Here is a 14498-nt window from a genome sequence, read left to right as displayed (position 1 = left end):
AAAATGTTTTTTTTATGGGAGTGTAAATGTAGAGAAAAAATATATGCATGGCTCCGAATATCTATTTTTTGCATTCGAATCGATTAGAATTGGGAAACATATTAAAGGGTTAATTCGAAAAAATCTGGTCACAACTGAAAGTGCTGTCTTTAGATTAAATACCGCCCCTGAAACGCTAAATAGAATACAAATGATTTAAGGTACAACATTAACATTCATACGTTATGTACATACATTTAATACTTACTGAAAAGACTTTTATCCAAAAACTGCAGTTCAATCGAGGTCTCAGAGATGATCATACAAAATCCATCCCTATTTATAAAATGCTATAACTCTGGTATTTATATCACAAGCTCAAACTTAAAGAAAACTTTGTTTAATTAAAAAAAACCTAAAAGAATACATTCTTTATTGATTATGTATGTACACTCCCCGACACTTTAATACGACACACTAAAATGTACACTTTAGGCACCAATATTTCCGGCACAAGCCAAATAAAACGGTGAATTTTAATTTTCCTCAAATCTCTATTCAATTTAGCATAAATTAAAAAAAAAAATATCAATATTCATCAAAGTAGATTGAGGAAAACACGCACAAACCTACATATGTAAAGGTATTACTTATTATAAATTATAAATTTTGGAGTCAGAGTTGCCGAAAAAGCTCGGCAGCTTCCAACAGTCTGTTTGCCCTTAAAAACTGGAAAACTTCTGAACCGAGCGAGGTACATTTTTCATATAATATACTATCGTCTTTAAGGGTTTTAAGAATCGTACACGCGACCATAGGGGGGTCGCTACATATCGTATTCAGACTTCAGTGATATTACACAATTCAAAATTTCGCCCCGTTCCCTTCCGTCGCCACAATGGACGAAAATCGGAAACGGACAATTAATCATATAAAACTATCAAATCTATCAGATTGCCGAATCTGGTTTAGATCGGAATTATTACAGCCAGAAGAAAATTAAAAATTTTATTGACTACGGTACACCTTCCTTACTCATTCTCTCTCTTTCTGACACTCTTTCCCGTGCAATGTGAGCCCTCTGGCGGAAGGGACGTAGTTACCAACACACATACTTACTGAGTATCGGGTTTTAAGGACTTGATTCGATGTTTTGAGTGCTTATATGTACATCTATTGAGTGGGGCGATGTGTGTGGTATTAATCATCAGTTCTCCAAAACCATCCGGACAAAAAATGGTTGCTTATCACTCAGAATTGATCTTCCTAATTTCTCTAATCTAATCTCTATCAAAAATTTGCGATATGACCAGTTGTTGTTGACCAATTTTCGACAATATGGAGGATCAGTTTAAAAATATTTTGTTCCATTTCGCTGTTAAAACTTTTGTTTTTATACCCGATACTCAAAAGAGTATATGGGTATATTAGATTAGATGTCTGTAACGTCCAGAAGGAAGCGTTTCCGACCTCATAAAGTAAATATATATCTGATCAGCATCAATAGCCGACTATTGAGCCATGTATGTCTGTCCGTCTGTAGGTCCCTATGAGCGCCTAGTGCTCAGAGGCTATAAGAGCTAGAGCAACCAAATTTGGTCTCCACACTCCTGTGATAACGAACCTGCACAAGTGTATTTCAAAGTTTCGCCCCACCCCCTTACGCCCACAGAAAGAACGAAAACCTGTAGCATCCATAATATTGAAGATAAGAGAAAACTAAAAACGCAAAATCATAGAGAATGACCGTATCTATGAGATTGCTGAATCTGGATCAAATCGGATCATTTTTATAGCCATAAGGAAGAAATTAATTTGCAGTGGCTACGCAGCGCCCGACGACACGTGCAGACACGTTTTCTGTCTCTCCCGCACGCACTCTTTGTCGCTTAATGTAGCCATCTCTGGACGTTGACATGCAATGACTGCATCTTTCAAGAGGCGATGCAATTACTGCACCGTCAAGTGGCCCGTGTGACACCAGCAGAAGGCTGTTACGCGAGCATGCAGGAAAGATAGCTGTTAGACTAATATTCGAGGAAAATTAGCATTAAAGTTACTGAAAGAACTAGGCATGCATTCAAAATACAATACAACTACAATTACTAATTGCTAGAAAGGTGTGTAGGGATTAGTGATTTAATAAGAGGCAGAGAATTAGTGGTGGATATAATATGGTGGAGGGAATTATAATCCGAGCGTAAGACCCTAAACGGTTCATGCAATGAAAAGTCTAATGGGAATCGTGAAGTTTATGCGGCTCAACAGATCAGGGGTGTCTATGTCACCCCTGATCAAGTTGTGCATAAAAATCACACCAAGCATTTTTCTACGGTTAACGAAGGATGGGAGGTTGACTAATAGCAGTCTACTAGAGTAAGATGGGAGTCTCACACCTTCATCCCAGTTAAGGCCCCGCAGAGCAAAAAGTAAAAAGTTTTTCTGTACTGATTCTATACGGTCCTGGTGTACTTTGTACTGAGGGCACCATACACAGGAGCCGTATTCTAAGATCGGACGAACAAGCGAGGTATAGAGAGTCTTTGTTATATAGGGGTCGTCAAATTCCTTTGACCACCTCTTTATAAACCCAAGCACGCCCATGGCCTTATTTAACATGGTAGAAATGTGTTCGGAAAACTTTAACTTGGGGTCTAACATAATACCCAGATCATCCACCAGGGTAATTCTCTTAAGAGAACCACCAAATAGGGTATAGGGAGCCAACAAGGGGCTAGAACGATGAAATGTCATAACTTTGCATTTCGAGGCATTAAGGTGTAACAAATTTGCACAACACCATGACTGAAAGTTATTGAGATCGGATTGCAAGCGAGAATGAAATGAAATGTCCTTGTACTGGACACAGAGTTTAACATCATCCGCATACATAAGAACTCGAGAGTATGTTAATACTGAAGGCAAGTCATTAATAAAGAGTGTGAAGAGTAAGGGGCCTAGATGGCTGCCCTGTGGTACTCCCGAAGAAACCTTTACTGGTAAAGAGAGGGAGTTTTTGAAGAGGACTCTTTGAGACCTGAAACAAAGATAGCTAGAAATCCATCTCAGGAGGTTGGGCGGAAACCCTAAAAGGTCAAGTTTATGCGCTAAAAGGGAATGGTTTACAGAGTCGAATGCTTTACTAAAGTCGGTGTAAATAACATCCGTCTGTAAGTTACCTTGAAAGCCTTTAATAATGAAAGAGGTAAACTCTAACAAGTTCGTGGTGGTTGATCGGCGCCTTATAAATCCATGCTGAGTTGGAGATATGAGTGACTTGCGGAGATGTTGCAAGTGCGGCGTTAAAACCTTCTCAAACATTTTGCGAATAGAGGATAGCTTTGCTATACCTCTATAATTTTTTGCGTCAGACTTGTTACCTTTTTTATGGAGAGGAATTATAAACGATTCCTTCCAGATTGGGGGGGAAGAAAGCAGAATCAATGGACAGGGTGAATAGTTTAAGCAAGGGTCCACACAGTGTCTCGGCACAGTACCTGAGTACACAACCTGGAACCCCGTGTGGACCCGGTGAAAACACCGGCTTTACTAGTCGAAGATTTTAAAGTAAAGAACATTCATTTAAAAAGGGACTGAAAATGCCGTTCGACCTCGGTAAACCGTATGGGTACGGATGACCAGAGTAGCTTTCCTCAGAATAGGTGGCCAAAATTTGGCAAAACAAATGGTGTCAAAATGAGTTGGGGAGAAACCTTTTTTATACCCGATACTCAAAATGAGTATTGGGGTATATTAGATTTGTGGTAAAAGTGGATGTGTGTAACGTCCAGAAGGAATCGTTTCCGACCCCATAAAGTATATATATTCTTGATCAGCATCAATAGCCGAGTCGATTGGGCCCTATCTGTCTGTCTGTCTGTCCGTCTGTCCGTCCGTCCGTCTGTCCGTCCCCTTCAGCGCCTAGTGCTCAAAGACTATAAGAGCTAGAGCAACGATGTTTTGGATCCAGACTTCTGTGATATGTCACTCCTACAAAAATATTTCAAAACTTCGCCCCGCCCACTTCCGCCCCCACAAAGGACGAAAATCGGTGGCATCCACAATTTTAAAGATATGAGAAAACCAAAAACGTAGAATTGTAGAGAATGACCATATCTTTAAGACTGCGGAAGCTGAATTGGATCGTATTATTATTATAGCCAGCATCAAGAAAACAATTTCATTTTTTCTCGCCCTGTCTCTCTCTAACACACACGTAACATAGGCGGCTTTGCTTAGAGTAAAACATTAGCGCCTAGATCTCAGAGACTATAAAAGCTAGAGCAACCAAATTTGGTATCCACACTCCTAATATATCGGACCGAGACGAGTTTGTTTCAAAATTTCGCCACACCCCCTTCCGCCCCCGCAAAGGACGAAAATCTGGGGATATTCAAAAATCTCAGAGACTATTAAGGCTGGAGTAACCAAATTTGGTATCCGCACTTCTGTTAGATCTTACTATAAAACGTGTATCTCAATATTTCGCCCCACCCCCTTCCGCCCACACAAAGAACGAAAATCTGTTGCATTCACAATATTGTACATTCGAAAAAACTAAAAGCGCAGAATCATAGATAATGACCATATCTATCAGATTGCTGAATCTGGATCAGATCAGATCATTTTTATAGCCAATAGGAACAAATCAATTTGCAGTGGCTACGCAGCGCCCGACGTCACGCTCAGACTGATTTTCTGTCTCTCTCGCACGCACTCTTTGTCATGTCGTTCAATATTAGCGGCGTCTGCCGGAGGAGAGCCATTTTGACTAAGTATCGGGTATAACTGTAGAGTTGCGGTGTCCGCAGCAACTCACAACGTTCCCCCTCGTTTTAAATGAAGCTATCTCCCTGGCATAAGAGAAATTAAACTTCTCCACCTTTAATCCAACGGCTTTTATATTGCTTTGTATAGAAGCGGATAGTCTATTTACTGGTGGGATCGGAATTGACGGGACAGCTAGTGAGCTTGCGGACACCACGGACGCAGACGCTATAAAAGTTATGGGCTGCACGTTCTCCCAGGCGATGAATTCGGTTACCGAATCTGCATCGCCAGCAGCTGTCATTGCCCTTGGAGTGGCAAACAAAATCAGCTGCTGCACACGTGCTACACTGTGGAGAATGTTTACATAGTGGGAAGCGCACATTTTTTTCTTTGCCATGTATTGGACCAATACCCGAATGGCAAAAACATCACACAGGACGTTTCCACCATCATGCTTAACGATTTTAATAGAGTACCCCGGGTCGTGGGGAGTATTCTTAAAGTGTCCAATATGTGCTTTCCCACCAAATGCGAACAAATTAGTCTCATCTGACTACAAAACATTTTTTCCAATTTTGTTATGAAAAATTTACCTTAATTTAATCTTATAATACACGAACATTTATTTTTATACCCGATACTCAAAATGAGTATAGGGGTATCTTCGATTTGTGGTGAAAGTGATGTGTGTTACGTCCAGAAGGAAGCGTTTCCGACCCCATAAATTATATATATTCTTCATCAGCATCAATATCTGACTCGATTGAGCCATGTTTGTCTGTCCGTCCCTATGAGCGCCTAGTGCTCAAAGACTATAAGAGCTAGAGCAACGTTATTTTATATCCGGACATCTGTGATATGTCGCAGTTACAAGTGTATTTCAAAGAGCGAAAATCTGAGGCATCCACAATTTCAAAGATACGAGAAAACAGAAAACGCAGAATTGTAGAGAATGACTATATCTTCTAGACTGCAGAATCTGAACCACATCGTAGACTTATTATAGCCAGAATAATGAAAACACTTTCGTTTTTTCTCGCTCTGTCTCTCTCTAACACACACGTTTCATGGTCGGCTTTGCCTATTGCAAAAAGTGAGCGCCTAGATCTCAGAGACTATAAGAGCTAGAGCAACCAAATTTGACATCCACACTCCTGTGATACGGAACCTGCACAAGTATATTTCAAAATTTTGCCCCACTCCTTTCCGCCCCCGCAAAAGATGAAAATGTGTGGCATCCACAGATCTCAGAGCCTATTAAGGCTAGAGCAACAAAATTTGGTATCCACACTCCTGTTTGATCTCACTGCTACATGTGCATTTCCAAATTCGCCTCATCCCCTTCCGCCCCTACAAAGTACGGAAATCTGTGGCATCCACAATATTAAAGATACGAGAAAACTAAAAACGCACAATCGAACTACCGTTGTATCTCCAATTTATCTGCCATTTTTAAACTCTTCGAAAAATTTATTACTTCTCAGCTTCAACACTTTTGTAGTTCCCTGCTATCAGAATCACAGTACGGATTTGTAAAACGTCGGTAAGTTTCGTCTAACCTCCTTGAATTTTCCTCCTATGTTACTGCCGGACTTGCAAAGGATGTCAAACTGACGCAGTTTATACTGATTTTAGTAAAGTTTTTGACTCAGGTAATCACAATCTCCTCATCCACAAACTATCTCTACTAGGATTTCCGACTAAACTTCTTCTCTGGACTAATGCGTACCTTTGCAACCGTTCTCAGCGTGTCCGCTTCCAATCTTCTCTTTCTAAACCATCTCTCTTTCTATCCATCTCGGTCCCTTAATATTAAACTATTTTATCAATGATCTTCCCCAAGTTTTACCTAATTCACGAGTCCTAATGTATGCTGATGATGTCAAGCTATGTTTTTGCTACAGCGATCCGGTGACCCCGTTATTTCTTCAATCGGATCTCGACGCTCTCAACAATTAGTGTATTATTAACGCTCTTCCTCTTGACAAATGTAACGTCATGACCTTCCATCGCAACAAGCCTTACCTTTTTGACTTCACAATTAATAACATTTCCTTGCAACGCCTGTACAAAGTTAGTGACTTAGGCATTGTCTTCGTACCTAACTTATGTTTTAATTCTCATATATTCGGAATAAAGTCAAAGGAGTCCTTGGGTTTATCAAAATATGGTCGAAGGAATTTTCTGACCCCAATACCACTAAACTAGTCTACGTTTCTCTGGTCCGGCTTATCTTGGAATATGATTCCTGTATCTGGTCTCCTCATTACCAAAAATATCAAGATATGCTTGAGTCCGTTCAAAAACAATTCCTTCTCATTGCGCTGCGCGGTCTTAATTGGGACCGCTCTCGTCATCTTCCTTCTTATGAGAGTAGGCTGCGTCTCATTAACTTGCACTCTCTTGAAAGCCGCAGGACTTGTCATCGAATTCTCTTTCTCCACAAACTTCTCCTAGGCGAGGTTGAATCCTCGGCTCTCATTAGCCTTATTAGTATTGCTGTCCCATTCCGCATCCCATAGGAATTACTTTCCTCTTCGTCTTCCTCTTTGTTCTTCAAACTACTCTGACCATGAATCTTTCCGTAGCCTTTGCCGCAATTACAATAAATTTTTTCCTTTGATACTTGCGCTTCCAAAGTAGAATCTTCCATAACGAATAATTTAAGTTAACTTTCTTCTGCCTTGTATTGTGTTACCGTACTTTCCAGTAGCAGATAATTTTATGATTTGTACATTTATATTTTTACACAGTTTAACTGTCCATAGTTGAACACTAAACATTAAACATAGAGAATGACCATATCTACCAGTTTGCCGAATCTGAATCAGATCGGATCATTTTTATAGCCAAAAGTAACAAATCAATTTGCAGTGGCTACGCAGTGCCCGACGACATGTTCAGGCACGTTTTCTCTCTCCCGCACGCACACATTGTCGCTCAATGTAGCCATACTGACTATGTATCGGGTATGAATGTAGAGTTGCGGTCGCAGCAGCAACTCACAACGTTCCCCTTGTTACTACGAAACATTAGCTCAATTTAATTTGTTTTCTTTTTTTTTTCTATTTATCATTATAATCTTTCAATTTTAAAATTTAGTCGGAATATTTTGGTTTTGTTTTTATTTCATCACATTTAATTTTTTTTTTTTTTATATATATTTTTATTTTTATGCGTTTATCTAGTTGCTTAGAGTTATCTGACCTTTTCAGTTTATATACATAACGAGCTACATAACATATATCGTTAGAAAACACCAACTGTGATTTTGCCTTTGCATACTAAAGGCATTTGTGTAGCAAAAAACTTATATTCCCTATCGCCTTACGGATAGAGCCATGCACTGGCCAACTCAATGCACTGTTGAAGACGAAACCTAGGCTATTTACTTTATTAATGTATTCAATAGTTGCGTTGTCGAGCTTAAACTTTTTAAATGCAGACGTGTCTTAAGTTTATTTTTATATATTACTACACATTTTAAGTTTAACGGAATGCAACAAATTTATCTTTTTTTTACGCTTTTGATCCCATAAATTATGTAAAAAAAATAATCCAGATTTAAAAAAATATTAAAAATTAAACAAATTTTTGCAATTGTAAAGCCCAGTCCTGCTTGGACGGTACGTGGCAACTGTATTCTCCTCATTACCGAAGCCAGTTAGATTCCAGAACCTCAGGTGGACAAACTGGACTCGGTACTCTGACTACCTCTGTCGTGTTCTTCCTGAGTCCCCACCTGAGGAGGAGTTTTCTAGGAACGCCACGACTTGTCTTGTTAAGATCTTCATCGACGCCTGCAATAAGGCTCTAGATAATCATGCCCCTCTGGCAAGAACAGAGGCCGGAGAAACCTGAAAGGTGGAATCCGAAACTGGGGCTGGGAGTCAACCCGTCTATAACGGAACCTTTCACTAAGAAGTCCAAAGTTCCGGTACTGAATCCCCCAAAACTCTGTGTGGAAGCGCTAGCCTTTAGCAACAATGCCAAGTATTTTGGCCTAATCCGATTGGAAACTGAGCATAGAGGATGGAGGAAAGAAGGCCACACTGGCCCTTTACACATGCAGGAAAGCAATCGGACTAAAATGCGGAATGCGGACCCCGTATATAGTTCGGTGACTATACACCGCCATCATACGACCAATCATGCTCTATGGAGTGGTAGTATGGTGGCCAGCCCTAATGAACTTTTCTCAACAGACTCAGTAGAGTTCAACGCATGGCAGAGCTATGCATAGCTGGCAGGCTACGTACTACACCACGGGAAGCCCTGGATACCGTGCTGCAACTCCTCCCCGTAGATATCATGGGAAAGAAGGTGGCAACACTTACCACCCTCAGAATGAGAGAATGGGCTTGGGCACTCGGGAATCCTGAAGAGACTCCCGCAATTACCGGAGAGGACAGATTATTGCATCCCCAGTGATCACCTCTCGACGCCTTTCCAGATATCAATCCCACCTAGGGAGGACTGGGAGATGGGCGAACCAGGACCTGCAAATGTCCACTTCTACACTGATGGCTCAAAGTTAGACGGCCGCGTGGGAGGCGGAGTCTGTAGTGTGTTCCAAGCGGAGGTTGTGGCCATCAAGGAGGCCATTCCTATCGTCTCCAAACTACTTCTAGACACGCACTTAGAGTCCGTCTTCTCGGACAGCCAAGCAGCTATTAAAGCTTTACGCTCGTTATCGTCGAATTAAGCGACTGTAAATGACTGCCGCAGGTCTCTGCACGAAATCGCAGAGCAGTTAGATTTCTTCCTTATATGGCCACAGGGCCATTGAGGGAAATGACGCCGCCGACGAGCTAGCCAGGCAGGGTACTACGGACGCGTCGATGACGACCCCCGATGACATAGACGACATTTATTGATCTAATAATAAAAAAATCGAAGTAGTGAATGTACATATTTTCTATAAAGTACTTTTAATTGGCCGCAATTATATAAAAATAAATATCGAAATTATTGAAATATGTTCGATTTGTAAAACAGTTGTTTCAACAAAAAAAAAAACAATGTTTACTGTATATCAGCTGTGAGCTGGGAATTTACTCGAAACACACAATAAAAACGAGGGGTAACGTTGTGAGTTGCTGCTGCGACCGCAACTCTACATTTATACCCGATACATAGTCAGTATGGCCACATTAAATGACAAAGAGTGCGTGCGAGAGAGACAGAAAATCAGTCAGAACGTGTCGACGGGCGCTGCGTAGCCACTGCAAATTGATTTGCTACTTTTGGCTATAATAATAATCCGATCTGATTCGGATTCGGCAAGATTCGGCAATCTGGTAGATATGGCCATTCTCTATGATTGTGCGTTTTTAATTTTCTCCTAACTTCAAAATTGTGGTTGCCACAGTTTTTCGTCTTTTGTTTGGTCGGAAGGGGGTGGGGCGAAATTTTGAAACATACTTGTAGCAGTGACCTTCCTACAGTGAGCAAAAAGAAATACACTTGTAACAGTGAGTTCTGCAGTGAAAAATTACAAAGAGTTTTGTAACAGTGAGAGATCTACAGCCAGATCTAATAGTATCTGAGATCTGTGGATGCCACAGCTTTTCGTTCTTTGCGGGGGCGGAAGGGGGTGGGACAAAGTTTTAAAAGATACTTGTGCAGGTTCGATATCATAGGAATGTGGATACAAAATTTGGTTGCTCTACCTCTTATAGTCTTTGAGATCTAGGCTCTAATGTTTTGCGCTAAGCAAAGCCGGCTAGATACGTGTGTGTTAGAGAGAGACAGGGCGAGAAAAAATTAAATGTGTTTTCTTCATTCTAGCTATAATAATGATGCGATCCGATTCAGATTCTGCAGCCTAAAAGATATCGTCATTCTCTACGATTCTGCATATTCGTTTTCTCGTATCTTTAAAATTGTGGGTGCCACAGATTTTCATTATTTGTGGGGGCGGAAGTGGGCGGGGTTTTGTATCGGGTATAAAAAGTTAAGTTCCTGAAATTGTGAAAAAACTGTGTTCAAATTATAAATATTTGTTCATAGTTTTCTTTGTTCTTTTTTTATCATATTGATTTTATATTTATGTATGCTCCAACTAAGATATCCAAAAATAAAAAAAAATTAAGATAAATAATGTGAATGCATCTAAGCGAATATTGCTATAATCTTCGGTGGGCACGAAAATTCCATTTGTGAGAAGTCCAACAACAAATACAGAATGGCAGCCCTTTTATGTGAGGCTTGAGTCGAGCAGGTACATATTTTCGCGCATTTGTATACCCGATACTCAAGATGAGTAGTGGGGTGTATTAGATTTGTGGTAAAACTGGATGTGTGTAACGTCCAGAAGGAAGCGTTTCCGACCCCATAAAGTATATATATTCTTGATCAGCATCAATAGCCGAGTCGATTGAGCCATGTCTGTCTGTCCGTCCGTCCGTCTGTCCGTGAATATTAGGGACTAGTTCTCAAAGACTATATGATCTAGAGCAACCAAATTTTGTATCCACATTCCTGATATCGAACCTGCACAAGTATCTTTTAAAACTTTGTCCCACCCCCTTCCGCCCCCGCAAAGATCGAAAAGCTGAGGCATCCACAGATCTCAGATACTATGAGATCTGACTGTAGAGCTCTCACTGTTACAAAACTATTTGTAATTTTTCACTGCAGAACTCACTGCTACAAGTGTATTTCTTTATACTCACTGTAGGAAGCTCACTGCTACAAGTATGTTTCAAAATTTCGCCCCACCCCCTTCCGACCAAACAAAAGACGAAAATCTGTGGCAAAAACAATTTTGAAGATAGAAGAAAATTAAAAACGCACAATCATAGAGAATGGCCATATCAAATTGCCGAATCTTGCCGAATCCGAATCAGATCGGATTATTATTATAGCCAAAAGTAACAAATCAATTTGCAGTGGCTACGCAGCGCCCGTCGACACGTTCTGACTGATTTTCTGTCTCTCTCGCACGCACTCTTTGTCGTTTAATGTAGCCAAACTGACTATGTATCGGGTATAAATGTAGAGTTGCGGTCGCAGCAGCAACTCACAACGTTCCCCCTCATTTACAATTGATACATTATTATTATCTAAGACACGCACAACACATGTTTTTATTTAAGCACTGCACTTACCTGATAATAATAGATAATTTAGATGTTTTTTACTAAATCACAGCACTACATTTCGCTTCTTACTTCAACTTCGCTTCAACTTTATAAATGTAATGTGAATCCAAATGAGAAGCGAACAAAGCTAAACATAATTCTCAAACATAATTATTTTCCACAATTTTTCAACTGTAACGAGGGTGAACGTTGTAAGCCAACGTCAGTCAATATATATGTGAGCTAATGATTTATGTAATTTTTATTACAATATATTAGTTTCATCTGTAACGAGGGGAACGTTGTAAGCCAACTTCAGTTAGTATATACATATGTATGTGAACTAATGATTTATGTAATTTTTAGAATATATTTATTTGTCGTTTAGTATCGCGAATATCAATCAATTCCTATTTTTTGGCAAAAAGATTCATAAAAATCGGTCTAACCATTTGGGAGATGTGTATGTATTAGATTTTTTTTGTTTCCATTTTTTTACATTTTTTATTTACATCTCTATCCTTCTTTTCTATTCTCACACCAACATCAGACATTGCACGACGAAGAGTGTGTGGGAGCGGTTGGGCAAGGGGGGTTACAACCACTGCAATTTCATGTGTTGTTCTTGGCTATAATAACGATCCGATCTAATTCAGATTTTGCATATTGGTAGATATGGGATTTAAGGATTTCTCGTATCTTCAAAATTGTGGATGCCACAGATTTTTATCCTTTGTGGGGGCGAAATTTTGAAATACACTTCTAATAGTATGCTATCCCTGAAGACAAGATACAACATTTTGTCGCTTTAGCTCTTAATCTTTGAGATATAGGCATTCATCGGGACGGGCGTTTCAAAATGGATATTTATCTTCCTGGAGAATATTTTTTTAAATATATATTAATTTTCAAGCATTAAAGTTTGTTTTTTCATTGTTTTGCCAGTTATATAAATAGCAACCTACTTGTATGAACATACACATTTAAAAACAAACAGCTAATTCGATTTAGGTACAGGAAAATAAACAATTAGATATTTTCCAGTATAAAGAATATTTTGCGCGCATTTGCAATTGACCGATTGCCTGTCTAGAAGATCTTATATTTCCCGTGTAAGTAATTCCGTGTATACACAGTTTTCAGAGAGCATAGACCCAAAACAATCCGCAAAAATTTTCAGGTGCTGCATTGATGCATAATGGTTTTACTATTCAGTTTCCCAATAGTTTAGGTTTCAAACTCACTCCTCCTTTGAATGGTACACGCAACGAAAGATAAGCCTTTGCCCGAACATTTGCATTTGTTCACAAATGTGTAAATTGTTGAATATATGTACTGTATATGCCAACTCTCCATATATGCGTAGAGTATGTGCTCTGCACTCGTATAGCACCCTGCTCAAACGAATTCAAAATAAACCAACAAGTCAATAAAATAAAAACATGAACATTGTTTTAGCAGTTGATTCAAAATAGCAATAGCAAAATATTGATTTTTAGTATTTCGTGTTTTTTAACGTCACATTTTATTGGTTCTGTTAAACCGACTACCACTTTTTCCATACAAGAAGTATAGAAAAATTATAGTGGAATAAAACCAATGACAAAAATCCCAGCATTGGGGAGACATTTGAAAAGACTCAACCTGTTAAAAATGCCCATAAGCTTTTATATGCGTTAGTATACATATATGTATGTACATTCCAAAGATCACTTCTTCACGGTAGTTGCGTTTCTTGCAGTTTGTTGGGGCACTCCTTGTGTCGTCTAACTTGAAGAGTATACAATCTTCGGCAGGCAGAAGCTTTTCTACTGGTTTTAACCTTGTTAACCTTAAATTATTTTAGATATTCTACCTAGCATGCCATACATTTTTCCCACACATGCCGAAATGATTACTGAAGTCATCAAAAATACTGTGAAAACTTCTTTATATTATCTGGTGTACATCTTTAGAAATTCTTAATGTCATGGGAGAGTGATCACCCTTAATGCACGCATACTACTGGTGGAATCCGATCTACCTACATATGTATGTATCTTTGTGTATATGTAAGTATGAACATATGTACATACACGTCAGTAGAATAAATTTATACCTTTGTATCTTAGTGCAGAGTCTTATGAGCCCGGAAGGAACCATATCCGATCCGATATATTTATATATGTATAAATATACATATATGATTTATGTAAACATACTTACATATATGATATTGAGAAATAAATTACAGTTTCAAAGAAGATTATGTACCTCACTCAGTCTAACGTATAGGTATGTTAGAAGTGGCCTGGATCTGATCATTATATCATTATATTTCTTGTTATATTGTTATTTTTGCACAGATTATTTCAAGTACTTGGGCTATGAGAAAAACACATACTAGCTTTAACTTTACACACTTATTCTTGAAGACTGTGAGAACTTCTTTAAATTGTCTGGTGTACGTCTTAAGAAATTCTTAAAGTCATGGGAGAGTGATCACAGTCAATGCCTGCTACCTGGTGTGATCGTAGAGTCAGTAGAGCGAAGTTAAAGAATTTATATACGCTTAAAGCGGGTAATATGATTTTGATCAGATACTTGCAGCACACTTATTAATTTTTAGGATACTAATCATCAGCATAAATAGCCGAACCGAGCAACCTTTTTTTTAATCAGGCA

General features: G+C 39.1%; 1 protein-coding gene and 1 long non-coding RNA gene across 3 annotated transcripts in view; one reads left to right on the top strand and one right to left on the bottom strand.

The window, feature by feature from the left end:
- Window positions 1-14498, bottom strand: part of LOC117188796 (zinc finger protein 271-like) — a 68942-nt gene that overhangs the window by 45339 nt on the left and 9105 nt on the right. The window lies entirely within an intron of this gene.
- LOC117188799 lies at window positions 13588-14389 on the top strand. Its single transcript, XR_004472845.1, has 3 exons — window positions 13588-13885; window positions 13946-14108; window positions 14180-14389. It is a non-coding gene; the product is annotated as an uncharacterized LOC117188799 (long non-coding RNA).

Source organism: Drosophila miranda, chromosome 4 (assembly GCF_003369915.1).
Source record: "Drosophila miranda strain MSH22 chromosome 4, D.miranda_PacBio2.1, whole genome shotgun sequence".
Taxonomy (NCBI): domain Eukaryota; kingdom Metazoa; phylum Arthropoda; class Insecta; order Diptera; family Drosophilidae; genus Drosophila; species Drosophila miranda.
The sequence above is the reverse complement of the archived record's forward strand: the minus strand, read 5'-3'. Positions and strand labels throughout refer to the sequence as shown.